Source organism: Ammodytes marinus, assembly GCF_949987685.1.
Source record: "Ammodytes marinus genome assembly, chromosome: 10".
Lineage (NCBI taxonomy): Eukaryota > Metazoa > Chordata > Actinopteri > Uranoscopiformes > Ammodytidae > Ammodytes > Ammodytes marinus.
Window position 1 is genome coordinate 22821049 of NC_137214.1, and position 15369 is coordinate 22836417.

A 15369-nucleotide genomic window follows, 5' to 3' on the forward strand; every position below is an offset into this window, starting at 1 on the left:
TATTTTCATGATGAACAGATTGGATTTTAGACATCATAAGTCAAAAGTCAAGGTCACTGTGACCTCTTGCCTCATGAATGCAATATCTCAATAACGCTTGGGGGATTTTCTTCAAAGTTTACACAAATATGGACTCTGATCCAAAGATGATGCTGAAGATTAGATTATGGAGGTCAAAGGTCAAACGTTACTACAACCTTGTACCATATTGTAGCTTCTTGGTGCTTTACCATTTTAAAGCATTGCCTACCACCACTGGCCTGGCACCACCCGCCTACCTACTTCCGCTCAATTTTCATTTCACTTCAGTAGTCAGTCTGGGTCTGCGGTGTATTTGCGGGTTTTCTCTAACCGGTCCAATCAGCGAACAGAGCGAGTGGCTGAGAACGATGATGTCGAAGTCACGCGCCAGTTTCAGTTGAATGCTGCATTCCTTTATACTCGGAACTCGGAAATGTCTGACTTGGTAGTTCCGAGTTCCGACATGTCTGTGCTTCAGTGCATCTGCTCGGGAAAGTATGGACACCTATAACCTTTCTCATCCAAATAACTAAACGTTAGGCTCTAGCGAGTTACCGTTGCCAAGTACCGGTAGATCCATAGACTACAATAATATTATGTAGTGAAGTCGGAAATTTCCGAGTTTCCTGTACAACTGGAAAGCACCGCCAGAAGCCGGCTTATCTCATACGTCACGACCAAAAGTTATGCGATTGGTTGGCTAATCCAGAGTGGCACTAGGCAGATCCAATAGTTTTAAACCTCAAAAGACAGCCGCCTCCAAGTGAGTGAACGTTTGCCAATAGCACAGACAGTTCCAGACCTTCTGTACAAATGAAATGAAGTACTATGGTCTGGTTGGACCAGGCTATACCACCACTGTACTTTCACTGAAATGTGCATGCCTCACAGAGGCATATAACTGCCAGACGTTTTAGTATTGAATATGTTGTAACATCTCATTCAACTAACCTAGGCTTACCTAAACTCTACCCTGCAATAGGGTTGGCTCTACTACGGTAGACTTTGTTGTAGAATGATGAAAACAGAAAAAAAATTAAAAAGACCATGGCAATGAAATATCTTCCAAGGGGATCACTAGATCATACAGGTCTAAACATGAGCAGGGACATCCAAAGTGGACCGAGATTAAAGGGATGAGCGCACATGCTAAATACCAGCGTAAGGAATCTCCATGGACTGGCATTTCAAACATCTTCTCCCACAGATATACGGGGCAATCAAACAGCTGTGGGCTGAATATGTCACATTCTATATTTAGAGATCTTGTGATGAAAGAGGTGTGGCATGTGCAGCAGGCAGCACTCTGAATAGGACCATTCACCAGGATTCCTCATGTGAGTTTGCACATTTGCTGCCAAAGTATCACATAAGTGGAAAATGCTTTTACTTTTTTTTTAAAGGCCCGATTAAGAAGGAAACACCTTGAGGCACAACCATGATATGATGTATGATGTTGCAAATCTGTTCTTAAGAATAATTACAAACCGTTTTTCAGATGCATGGTGACTGCCGATACAATGCTGCAATACCTTTACTTGAAGTCAAGAGCTCTGCTTTACTTGGCAGCATTTCATGAGTATATGTCCACTTTTTGCAACTGGAAACTGGCAAACAAAGCCTACATACCAAAATAACAGGTTTCATGGCTGTCTTCAACTGCCAGCACCTTTCTCAATAGCTGTTTTTTAAGTCATTCATTTTTTAGTTAGTATAGACACCCAATAAAAGTGAATATGGGTTTTATTTTCGCACAGATTTGAATAGAATCCTAAAACACTAAATGTTGGCCCACTAAACACTGTAAATGTGGAATATGAACGTCAATAGTTTGAACAGAGGCCCATTCTCGACCCTGGAGATTCAGCTGGGGCATTTCCCAGTGACAGTCATCACTTGCGGAAAAAAAAAATCCCTTAAAAAAAAGAGAGGTCGATTCAGAAAAACAACCCTCACAATGTGAAATTGGCTAACATAAGCTGGTTAAACACAGACACTATATTCCTGTATTAAACTGACACTAGCGTGCAAAGTCACCGCATGATGGTGTGAACAGCCTGGAGGGAGAGGCACCAAACATTCCTCACCTATCCCATTCCTGACATGTCTATCTGGGGTCAGAACTGCCCCAGCAGCAGTATACTTTGAACTTGGCTGGGCCTCAATCTTTGAGCTATACAAGGATCTTATGTCAGAGGAAGGCATTTACTGTATATTCTATACCAGGCCAGGAGAGTATCTATGCTTTCAGTCGATTAAAAGAGCACAGCAGGGGATATCACAGATTAAAGTCATAACCTGCTGACTCTGGCCATCCATGGCAGGTGAACGATCACCCTATAGCTTCAAACCCTATCACAGAAATAGTATCATGTTATTATACTGCTGTGACATACAGTATATGACACAAAATAATGGACATAAAGCAGGAAAAAGTAAAGGAAATGTGTGTAAATAACAATTAAAGTTCCTGGTAAAAAATTGCAGATGTGTGATTGTTTACCATAAGTATTCTTCATATACTAATGAATCAGGCAAACATGGTTCAATGTTTAACAATGTTTGAAAAAATATGCACTTAACATATGTCAGCTGGATAAGTCAGGAATATGTCAGTCCTGCAGTGCTTCTTTTTTTTCTTTTTTTTTATTATTATTCTTTTGGACAATTCCACACAATACACAATTATCTCTTTCACATCATACATCATACTTTGTGTTGTCCGAAGGGTGACGGAAGAAGCCAAAGGCTTATCAGGTCCCGCCCCCATTTTCATCAGATTCAGATTCAGATACACAGATACACATTTACTGTTACAAAAAAAGAAAAAAGAAAAAAACACAATTTTGTTTTTTTTGTTTTTTATGATTTTGCTCTTTTTTTGTTAAGCAGCTGCAGTCCAATACACAGTCAATTTTCATTCTCATTATTCATTGACCTTGCACAACTGACATACTTTCCATTTTCCCAATGAATTGTAATTACTCATCGTTATCCTCTCTTTCCACTGTAGCCATTTTTACGATGCCTCCTTTGATATCAGCGATGTCTCCTTTGATATCAGCGATTCCAGCGATTTCTCCTGTGATAGCTGTGATGTCTCCTTTAATAGATGCAATACCGGATAACATTTTTGTTATCCCCTCCCGAACAGCAGTAATAGCCTGGCAAGTAAGTAGTAAGTAAGTAAGTAAACTTTATTTATATATCGCCCCTCGCAGACCAGGGTCACAAAGCGCTTCACAATGGGAAGCAGATTAAAAATATACATACATTTAAAAGGCCAATTACAATACAGTGATAAAACATAGCAGCCCCAAGAACAAATTAGGCAAAAGCCTGCACAAATAAAAAGGTTTTTAATTGACGTTTGAATGCGTCAACTAACGCAGAGATGGGAAGATCGTTCCAGAGCTTGGGAGCAACAGCCTGGAAGGATCGGTCACCTGGCAAGATGGTGCACATACAGTATAGGCCATGTGAGGAACAACGTTGGCCTTGGTCAGAGGCAGAGCACAGCTGTCTTTAGAACTAACAAGGTCATAAATTATCTTGCTAGACACTATTGCAAACTTCCCCGCAATGATGGCAGGACTTTTTTTCAAAGGAAAGGTCACAGAAAAATATAAGGACTTAATAATGTTGTGGAGGCACAAAGCATTATTTGTGGATGAAGGGGAGGGTCAGAATATATTTTTCATCTGCTGCTGCTGTTTTCAAAGAAATAAGCGAAATACTAAGTATTTCTGTACATAAATAAAACATACTTCTATATATATGTCAGGCCTCTGCGAGCTTTGAACCCTCCAACTGAGTCCCCTTCTGTCAAATCTGTTATGAACTGCCCTGGATAACAGCTAGCTGCAAAATAAACCCAGGAAGGAGGAACATTTTATTCCAAAATTGATGTAGCAGATTCTATTTATATCTGTAAACAAAAAAGTATTGTTGATTAAATCACATACGGAAATATAAAAAAGGTTAAGCTTCCAGGTTTGTTTTTTTTTTTACCCTGGAAATACACCTGGCAAACCCGCTAAACTTTAATGTTTCTGAGGTTTTCTGCATGAAGCATAAAAAATAGCAAATGAGTGATATTCTGGATACACAAACATGGTGCTGGCAACAGTTTGTTGTGCAAATTTTATTTTTGAAATTCTAGACTGTTTGAAAACATTTTTTTTTTCAAGTAAAAGCACAAGGTGACTGTATGCTCCAAAGAGTGGGGCGGGGAGGGGGGGAGGGGGGGTTGAATACATTATGGAATAAATTTCCCCCAGCATATTTGGCTCCTTATCTAAAAAAGACCTTCCTCACACTTTGCATTAAGTCGTCGATGAAGCTTCACCTCTCTGGCCAGTGTGAAGGCAGGAAGAGGAAATCGTGTATCAACGCAGTGGCTGAGACAACTCTCCAAACAAAAATCTTCCATGGTGACTGTTAGCCATTCCTTCAGGAATCCAAAAACAGGAACAGCTTGGTCCAGCAGTCTGATGCAAGGCACACACACAAGAGGACGCCAAAAAGGAAATGACCTAGACCAGCCTCAGGGTGCAGCTGGGTAAGGCGAGTGGTCATGCCCAGTAGTCTCCGGCCTCACAAGCCAAGAAAATGTTGAACATGCAGGCAGATTCTTATAGTTTGCTTTTTAAAAGCAGCTGTATTAACTCATAAAAAGTGGCTGAGTGGAACTTACTGTGAGGGGAAAATGCAAGAATTGTCATTATTTGGTTTCCATGTATTTTACTGATGTTTGTATACACTTGTTTATTTCTGTTACCAGTTAAATCAGAACGTATACTTTAAGTCACAAGTCACTGACACGTGTGTGTGTGTGTGTTCATGCGCGCGTGTGTGTGTTTCTTTGTGTGCTTTAGTAGTTAAGCAGTTTACTTTACTCCAACGTTTTGTGACTTTCTTAGTTAGCTTCATATGTTCCTTCATTTATTTAGTATTGATGGAGGCTGGGTAGGGGACTCAAGTTGTACCAGTTGCAGGTTCGTCATGGCTGCATCATCAGAGTGACATAAGTCTGTTCAGCTGACCAAATACTATTGATTGTTACCATGCTGATAAAAATACCTATTCTTTAAACAAATCCTACAAACTTGTTTTATCAAGTGTTAAAATAATAGACTCTAAAACAACTGCAAAAGGTATTTGGTTATTTTAAACTTTGTTACACTTTTTTCTTGTTTTTTATAAATGTCCAGCTATTCTACACTACAACGAACATTCTTCAACAATATGAACGCAAGTATCCTCCACAAACACAGGGAAACAGTGCCACCTAGTGAATTTCAAACATACAATCGAACTTAAAAAACACATCACTGGCCAAAAGGCACTGTTCGCCCGCCTAAAGTCTATATAGGTTTCTACCTTCAAATCAGAAGTTCCTGTTATTCTTTGCTTCTTTTCGTTGTATATACTGTACAGCTGCCTACGAATAGCCTACTGAGAGTCCTCGTGGAGCTTTAAATATCCCATAGCCACGTTGGGATAGACCAACAGGTGCCACCACCGATGTTTGCTGCATGCCACAGGCCGTTAAAGCGTCGGCTAAATGCGCTCCCCGTTGGTATGTGGCAGAGGGAAGTGATCCTCTCTAGTCATCACAGGAGGGTCCCCGTGCAAGTTGAACAAACTCATGGAAGCTGCGCTGCTTCTGGAACAGCATGGATTTATTAACGGGGTTATTTTAGAGGCAGCGCTGGAGTTCAACTTCTGAGAAGGATATTAGGACATTTTCAAAGAGTTCTTCTGCCGCCCTCTAGTGGCTACACCGCACAAGTGAAACGTTTGAGGGGAAATTAGCTCTTTTGCTAACCAGGGACAAATAGATCTGACTTATGTAAGGCAAAATTAAGACAATTTAGCTGAGTTTAATACAGGCCTGACGCGTGCAGATGCATGTGAGGCTACAAAGAAAATCATATTATGAAAATGAGGTCCGTTTCTGTTATAATGAGCTTTTAATTAATTTAAACAGGTCTTTAGGGATCCATAAGAGTGTAATGGTTTTAATTGCATTTACAGGCTTGCAGAACTCACACAGTAAGTCTGTGAGATCCCCTAAGTCCCTATGGTAGACTATTGTCAGTTCTGAGACTGTCTTCATCAGATGAACAATGCCCATTGTTATTTTGTTCAAATGCTTGAGGAGACCCGTGTTCACATTTTTCTTGACCTTGTGGGAATAATGACTGTAATCTGTCAAAAACAGCTTTTCAGAAACTCTTATTGGAGGATGTCATGGTCGATGGTTGGAGATTGCTGCCAATAGTTATATAGCCTACTGAAATCAATGTTTTGAAATAGTGTTTTGTCATTTTATTTTTATGCTAATTTTCTTTTCAAAATGTCCCCGAACTTAAAGTATGTTTTTGCAAAAAGTGTATGAATATTTATTTGGAAGAAGATACATTATTTAAGTGTGTTGATAGAATTAGGAGTGCATTGTATGATTAGGAGTCCAAAACACAGACATGTTCAGACTGGGTGGCATTTGTGTGATTCAGTCAAGTAGTTAATAATTCTCTGAGTGAAATGTTTTGTTAATTTGCGACTTAAAAAAACCCAAAAAAACACTAGTGGGAATATTGTGAAACCGCCCCATACAGTCATTTTAATCTAGTTCTGTTTTATAAATTCAAAGCTTAAACCACACATGCTTCTAATATGAACTACTCTTGTATAGAATTGTTCTTTTAGCAGATTAATTATTCATGCTCCCTCCCACAGCTAAACTCACTCCCCAACATTTTCAAACAAAGGTAATAATGCAAGATTTTGCAAAAGTACTTAGTATGCAGGAATGCCAACCTTAAAACACATTACAGTCGATATGCATGACAATTGGATTAAGAAGTATCATGAATAAGATATCAGGCTGGAACTGTGAGTACTTTCCTTTGAGTGTACACAGGAGGGGGAGAAACAAGAGTAGAAAATAAACAGGAGATAGAGAAGGGGTCGAGAAGGAAAGAGAGTGACTAGCAGTTTGGGATTTATTGTGTACTACAAACTGTACAACATAATTTGGGTGACAACCTCAAAATGTAGCCGCATTTGACATTGGGGCGGGGATGTGTTAGATCTGGATCGCTAGTCATGTTCATCATAAACAGAGAACATAGAGAAAAGCAAAACAAAGAATACAAATTTAAAATTTAAATAGAAAATATAGCTATGAGCACCAATTAACAGGTTCAAGCCTTTGTTTGCAGTTTGATTTGTGGACTTTGAGTTATAGCTACCCGTTACAATTGCAGATAAAAGTAAGTGTAGCATATCATTATATTGAAGTTCCAACATTCTGTAAAGCTAAAGATTATTTTTTTTAATGTCAGCCCTAAATTATTACTTGTTACACCTCAGTGTTTAAGGAGGTTTAAGATGAATGCAGCACTCAATTTGTGTAGTAGACTAACATCTGCCGTCACATTGGACCTTAATGGTCAAAGAGGGTTTTTTCGTTGTGGACTATCGGCTTGACACATTTGAAGTCAATAACACTAACTGCATTGTCACACTGTTGTTTTTAAAACTGTATTTTCTTCTGTTATCTATAGCACCACCGTGTGGCAGTGGTGCTATATATGTTTAGGAAAGCTTTTGTACACCAGTTCCAGCTATTGGGACACATTTTCTGGCTCATTCAATCAATGTCATTGGGGAATGTCTCAAAGCATTTGTATCCTGGGTGAGAAGGGTCAACCACAATCTTTTTTTTTAAATTAGTGTTTACACATTATAGTGTACATACAGTACATGCAATAATATAGCTCAGACATACAGGATAGAAATAGAATAAACAACAAAGTAGAAAGCAAAGTGGGTTAATGAGTCACTCTGTTATCATAAGTGTAATTAAAGAAGGGGTCAAACGAAGGAGTTCTTTCAGTCCAGTCTTTCAAAAATTTGAAGAAATCTCAGGGAGAGTCGACAAAGTAAGGGATCCCTCTCCCAGGACGGACATACTGCAATAGATGTCATAAGTAGAGAAAAATCACGAAGGAATTTGATCATTGACCAGATGTTAACATGGTAATACTAAAGTAAAGTGCGAATAGTGTGGATGCAGGAAGACTTAGATGCTGCGAGAGGGGGGACCAGATCCACACCGTCTCGTCTCCACCAGGGAAAACTAAGGTTTCCAGCACCGGGATTACATCCCACGTCTCCAGGTGGCGTCCTTAACCACTGCAACATCTTCCGCGTTGATGATCCATTCTCAGATGTTGCCAGAGGGGGGACCAGATCCACACCGTCTCGTCACCACCAGGGAAAACTGGAAGAGGACAGACAGGCAACCAATGAGCGAAGCAACAATTTATTTAAAGATTGAACAAGCATGCAAGTAGAAAGAGTACTATCCTGATGGACAGTGCTGATTTGAGGCAATAGCAGGCGGGGAGCATCCGTTCCTAGGACGGCTGATTCCGCACAGAACTCGGAGTCAGTCGAGTAGCATGGAGAGTGCTTGGTAGACAGAGAGGGAGAGAACCCCCGGCGCATCGCTCAGCCAATCATGGAAGATAGACAGAGGAGCACAAATGTTAAAGAAGTGGTATCAGTTATGCGTTTTGCGTCGGCAGGACAATTTTTCAGTGGGAGGAACCGGTACTCAGGCCCAGACAAACCGAGACCGAGGCAGCTCCTCAGGCTGTTATTAATAACGCTGTAAACAATGTTAAACAATATGAACACAATTAACATTAATTTACATTGATTTACACTCCACCGTTCCCCGCCGAGACACAATTGGCGCAAGCCCCCCAGACCCAGAGCCAGCACCCCGCCCCCAGGGGCAAGCCCTAGTGCGGCACTAGTCCCGAGGAGAACCGGGGCCATAGATAGAGAATAGACAGTATAGAATAGGGAATAGCCAATGCACCGCTGCCACGAGGAGCAACCACAGCCGAAACCACCGGAGGGGCGGACCGCACGACCCACCCAGGCCTGCCGGACCGGCCATGCCCAATATATTTAAAAGTTCCTCGTAGCCACTTTAATGGTTGGTAGTCCATTGTTCAGCTGTCAACACTCTCAGTGCCCGCCAGAGGGAGCCATTGCATTCCACAAACATACATAAACAAAAACCTTTCTTATTATGCACAATACATTTGCAAATATGTGTATATTTACATATATTCCTTTGAGTATTTACACCCGTATCCATACACATCTGTATCTCTCAAACTCACATACAGATCTATAAATTATACATCGTCATGAGGGGCTATTGTATCAAAATGAGTTGTCCATTTCCTCCAGTTATTAGTGAATTTGTCCATATAGGTTCAGGGAGAAGGTCAGCTTTTTCCATATGATGTATTTCTTTTACGATTCCAATCCCCCTTAGTTGGGGGCTATTTCGTTAGCCATTTAGCCACAATCTTTTTCTGCACGCCTTTGGCTCCAGGAGGTGTATAGGTCCTGGAGGGATGGATAATCCCTGCCAATCACCTTCCCAGCAGAGCGAATGTTACGTTGCAGTCTACCCTTGGTCTTGGCAGGGGCAGCAACATACCAGATGGTTATGGAGGCGAAGATGGACTAAATGATGGGGGTGTAGAAGTGCACCCTCACTGAACACAGAACACAGAAAACAGAAATGCAAATCTGGATAACACATCATAGATTGTTTGTGTAGGAGTCTTACTTGGATTTAGTGACGGTATAACATGTTTTATTGATTACTGTAGAAGCCTTACATGCAAACTCCATTTCCCACAGGCTTCTCATTTTCCTTTCTCTTCAGTGAGTTTTTAGTTTGATCTGATGAACTGTTGCTTCCCGAATGTCTAGTAAAAATATAAGTAGGAGTATAACGTGCATGTTTTTTTCTATATCAGTACAAAATAACTTTAGTGTTCGAGTGTTTTGTGCTAGTGGAATTGTTTCCATAGCAACTGTCTCACACATGCGAGCAGACACATGCTCCCTAGATGCACATGCACACTCACACCCCCTTTACACCTCATACAAATGTTGATAGAATTCCTATATTTAAATGTTAGCTCAAGTTAAACACATCTTTCTTTTCTTGAAGGCGATACCTGCTTTATTCTGTCTCAGCATGTCTTGTCTCATCTCCTCTGTGAGAATGTCATCCTTGAGTTCCTGTGACGATATGTACTCTGTCCACTTTACAGGTCCTTGTGGAAGATCTTTTTTCAGCCCACATAAGGGGTATAGGGGTACGGGTTGAAAAAGAATGAACAAATAATTGTCTGTACTTATGTTACATGGTACAAAAAAATAAAAATAAAAATGGTCACAAACTATTGTCAATATCCCCCGGAATCCAATATGCAAATATATCATATTTTAACAATACAACAAAAGTGTCATCAAATCTGTCTTTTAAGCAATACATTTGTGAAAAAACATAATCAAATCGGTGTTTTGTTGAGTGTACAGCCGGATTCTTTTTCAGCTCATCTTCCTGAAAAAGCACATGGTGTTGGTTCATTACGCCAACTGTAGAATTCAATGAAGTCTAGATAAAGTAAGCTCTCTGGGTTAAAGGCATGCAATCCATTCATTTCCATTGACTACATCCGGCTTATTTTAAACATCCACACGTCAATCTACTTTAACGCTTAAAATGACACAAACATCTGTAACAAAAAGCTAAACATAATTGAATGTATAAGTACTGTATACAGTATGTATACAAACACTATACATTTGAGAAAGTGACTGACCAGGTTGAACTGTATTGAAATCACTGTCTACAGTCCAACATTAATGTCCTTTTATATGATTGAATCTTTTTTATTCAAAATGTCTCGATGATTTCAAATGTTTGATGAATGGCTGGAACTATAGCAAACACAATCTCAATCTCCTGCACTGCCATGTTCCACCTACGCAGCTAAGCAGGGCCACCACGAACGCTGTGTGATGAAAAATGCATTGTTTACACCCACAGAGTGTCTCCTCTCTTTTCTCCCTGTCGGTGAGGTTTTCTGACACGATGCCTTCTCCTCTTGGGAGATGAAAAACTAGCAGTATCTCTATCTCCTCTTGTCAAACCCCGCCCTCCCTCACAGGGTTGAAGCTCTCTGGCGGCCGCGCTGACAGTGACAAACTGACAATGGCTGAATGCTCCACTTCACATCTCTAACATTTCCCTGAAAATGCATCTTTTTTTTCAATTCTCAACTGAGCCGGAGATAGAGGGAGAGAGAGAGAGAGAGAGAGAGAGAGAGAGAGAGAGAGAGAGAGAGAGAGAGAGAGAGAGAGAGGACAAAGGTTGACCAGGAAAAATAACTTCTCGCCCTCCATGGACCAAGACACGTGGTGCACTACGACGGAGACATATCTAGCAGCATGTTGCCCGAAGGCACAATGTCAATAACCTGGTTATATAGGCTAGCTACGCTATCCATGAAGTTTAAATTAAACTAAAGACTATCTGTTACCTTGATGTTACAGGATAAGGATGCTGTTTGATGGTCAATGCATTTTTTGTTAAGTCTATGCCGGTGCTGGTTGGCCACCACTTTGAATGGTTTTACCCTTCCTAATATTGGCAATATTTTGGGGTTTAGGAGTATTCAAAATGTGTAAAACACGAGTGTTCAGTCAGGTTTGCTTTGTGTATGTGTTACTTTAGAAATGTCACTTTACACATTGACATAAAAAAAAAGTCTTTGATGTCTTCCTCCTTACAATTCTTTATGGAATTTCTTTCCTGGCCCGTATTATTTTTCAAGTTGACTATAAGACATCTGACAGCAAAGTCCCTTCATCTGACTTTGGGGGTGTCAGGTACTTTTCTTTCAGCAGCACAATTTTAATATAGGTGTGGGATAATGAGACAGGACACCATGTTGGCAAGCTGTTGTCACCACTTTGCACTGACGGTTTGACATAAATGCCTCATTCCAGGAACTGCTTGCATGCCAAACATGCACCTACGGGTAGCCGTTTTGAACCTGTGAAGTTAATTGCTCTGTACTGGACTTGAGATGTGTCGAAAGGACCTGCTTGCTGATTTTAAACAGCACACAAGGATGTTTATGCGTGAAATTGTCACGCAAAGACACTCTGTCAGGATGATATAATACCAAGCTGCAGCTAGAGTGTCCCTATACTTCAGTGTATTTTTAAAATCTGATCTTGAGGCATAAGTTCTACATGAAACGTGTACTTGAGTCTCTAGAGTAGTTGACAGATACATAAATCATGTGTCATCTGCACAACAAGATACAACAAAATCAAAAGGGAAGTTGGTGTAATTGGGGCGTGAGATGCCACCGGGGGGCCTCAGAGGCACACTCTGAAAGCACTTGCCACAATGGGATGGGAAGACCTTACTGTAAGTTCATGATGCATGCAGGGGTTCATCCTAGAATGGATATGACAAAACATCCCAAATAATTCTGATTAGAGTGTAAATATGGGAAATCTTACACAATTGATTTTTGTGAAATGGGATTTCTTCTATTTCTAAAATGATATCTTAAGCAAATTGAATTAATACTGGAATTATGGTTCTATAGATTTCACAGTAAGAAAAATAAAAGGTTCCGGGGGGAATCGGGATGGCCGGTAATTTAGCTTGTGTATCAAAGTGCTTTCATCACCTCCCTCTCACCAGCATCCTGCCTGTCTCCGCCTAGTGTTGGAGCTGGCACTGATGAATGAGATGCAGATACTTTTAAACAGTGTAAAGTCAGGCAGAGGGCCCTTCCCTCCAGTTTCCCCTCCTCCGGGGACTGGAGAGAATAATAATCCAACAGGATATAAGAGGAAAAAGGGAGGAAGCAGGAGAGAAGAAAGATTTGCAATATTATGTTAATCGTTCAGAGGGACCGGGCGAAAAGCAGAAGCTGAGTGACCACAGGGACATAGAGAATCTGCATGAGAAATTTCAAAAGAAAGACGGAGAGAAAAAGTTATTTTTCCATACTTATAGCCTCTTATTAATCTTTTGAACAGAGGAAAAGTTCAACCTTTTGGGAAATCCACTTAATCGCTTCCTTGCCAAAATTGAAATGAGAAGCAGTTAGCGTTTGTTCAATTTACATCTGCATAGCGACTGGTTAACACATCGGCTTAGCTTAAAAAACTAGAAGCAGGGGAAAACCTAACCTAGCTAGCCTGGCTGTTTCCAACCCCAATTCTGCCTACCAGCACCACTGAAGCTCACTTATTGGCATATTCTGTTAAATCAAAGTGTAAAATGACAAGTTGTGGTTTTTACAGGGCGTTACATGCAGGTGGGTGCTGGGCAAGCTGTTTTTTTCCAGTCTTTATACTGATCTAAACAGCTGGTGACATTATTAGCTAAAGCACAGATATGAGATTTATATTGACCTTCTAAGTCTTGGCAAGAAAGCGAGTAGTGTCTTTCCTGTCGGTCGATCTTTACCAAATCAAAACATTATGTTACATTTGTTATGTACAGAAGTTTCCAAAGTTACCATATTAGTTATGTCAGGCTTAATTGTGGGGAAATTAAGATGTAAAATGATGAGGGGTGCATTTATGTTGTTTTAGAATAATTCATGTCTGTACTCCAGTGCAAACATCATAAAGTGTACATACAGTATATGATACATTCACTGTCACATTGTGGAATAAGAATATTTCATCAACCTTAAATCTATTTAGGGGGAAATGAAAGGGTATAAACTCAGATTTAAGGGGTTAAACTGCAAGTGTCACCCCCCCACGCATACACACAAACACCACATGCTGAATGTCACGACAGCAAAACAAAGAGAGTGAGTATAGTGTAAAAGGCTGCCTACAGAAATGGTGACATGGAACGAAGACAAAGTCAGTGGAAAAGAACAAGGCATACAAACATACAAAGGCATACAGGCAAAGAAACATAAAGACACAGATACAGTAAGGGGGAAGGAAAGACAGCAGAGACATGACACAGGGCAGGGCTGAAACCTTGGATCTATGGGGCAACATCCATCATGTACCAGTCAGAGTGAGATTGTTTCCTCCCACCTGCAGCACAGCACACACATGATATCATGTTGCATTTACATGCCACACGACTTATGGCATGCACTGCACCCTGGAAAACCCACACACACACGTAATATGGATGTCATTTCTGTTTTCATTTCTGTATATCTCATGTATCTCTCATACATAAGTGAATGGGAATCTTATGTTGTTTTACATAACCAATAATTAGAGTTGTGCAAAGTATCACAGTTATACAGTCCGCACTCATCTTATAAGGTATCATCATAACAAGTTGTTCAATTTATATAAAGATTTGATAAAAGATAACACATATTGAGTCTACTGCAACACCTGGACACAGCATGTTGTGATTTAGAATGTGTGAAAACTAGTAGGCTTAGCAATCGTAGATAGCAAAACGCAAAGGGTATACGTTTTTGAATTAGCTGAACAGAATGGACAAATTGTTGAAAATCACCAACTATAAAACCCTCCAAAAAACTCCAATGTGTTTGTTTAACACAGGGTTTTTTAAACACATATACTAAAGGAGATAGCATGTTTAAGCAGTTAGCTCTGGAGCTGTTCCTGTAATTTGCTCATCTTAGCGAACATGGCCTGTCTATTGCTTCATTTTTAACAGACAGATACAGAAGTGATAAAAATCTTCTCATCTATAGGAAGTCAGAAAAGTGTATTTCTTGTTGCAATATTCCTTTAAAAGAGTTAGATTTGACATGTAAGATAAGTAGGCCTAATTAGTTATGACTATACATTGCTATGATTTATTTTTATAAATGTGTACATTTCTGTTAAATGATCATTCATTTTGGGGGCGCCCTTAGCTCAGTTGGTAGGGCGTCCCCCCCATTGGCCTCGGCCAGCAGCGGACCCGGGTTCGATTCCAGCCCGCGGTCATTCTCTGCATGTCACTCCCCTCTCTGCCCCATTTCAACTCTGTCTCTACCTATCAATAAAGCATAACAATGCCAAAAAAATATCTTAAAAAAAAAAAAAAAAAATCATTCATCTCAATTTAAAGACCTAAATAAAGATGGACCAGTCAAAAGTTGTAACCACTGTAGGGTGAACTATAATTATTTATTTTATACTAATTATTTTAAAAATATGTTTCATATACACACAGCACATGTGTTATTATTGTAAATATTTCATGCATTGTATTCCAGGCAATGCTTTATAGCTTAGACAAATGGATTAACTTTCAGATTTATTTTGCACTCTTTGATCATGTCAAAAACTTCAAAGCATAACCCTCTGACACATTATGGTCCCTCCAGCTGCAACTTAATTGATGCTTCATTACAGTGGGCATCACATCATCAGTTAGCTGTCGGTGGGGGGGAAAAAAAGAAAATAGAAAAAAAGATCCAGATATAA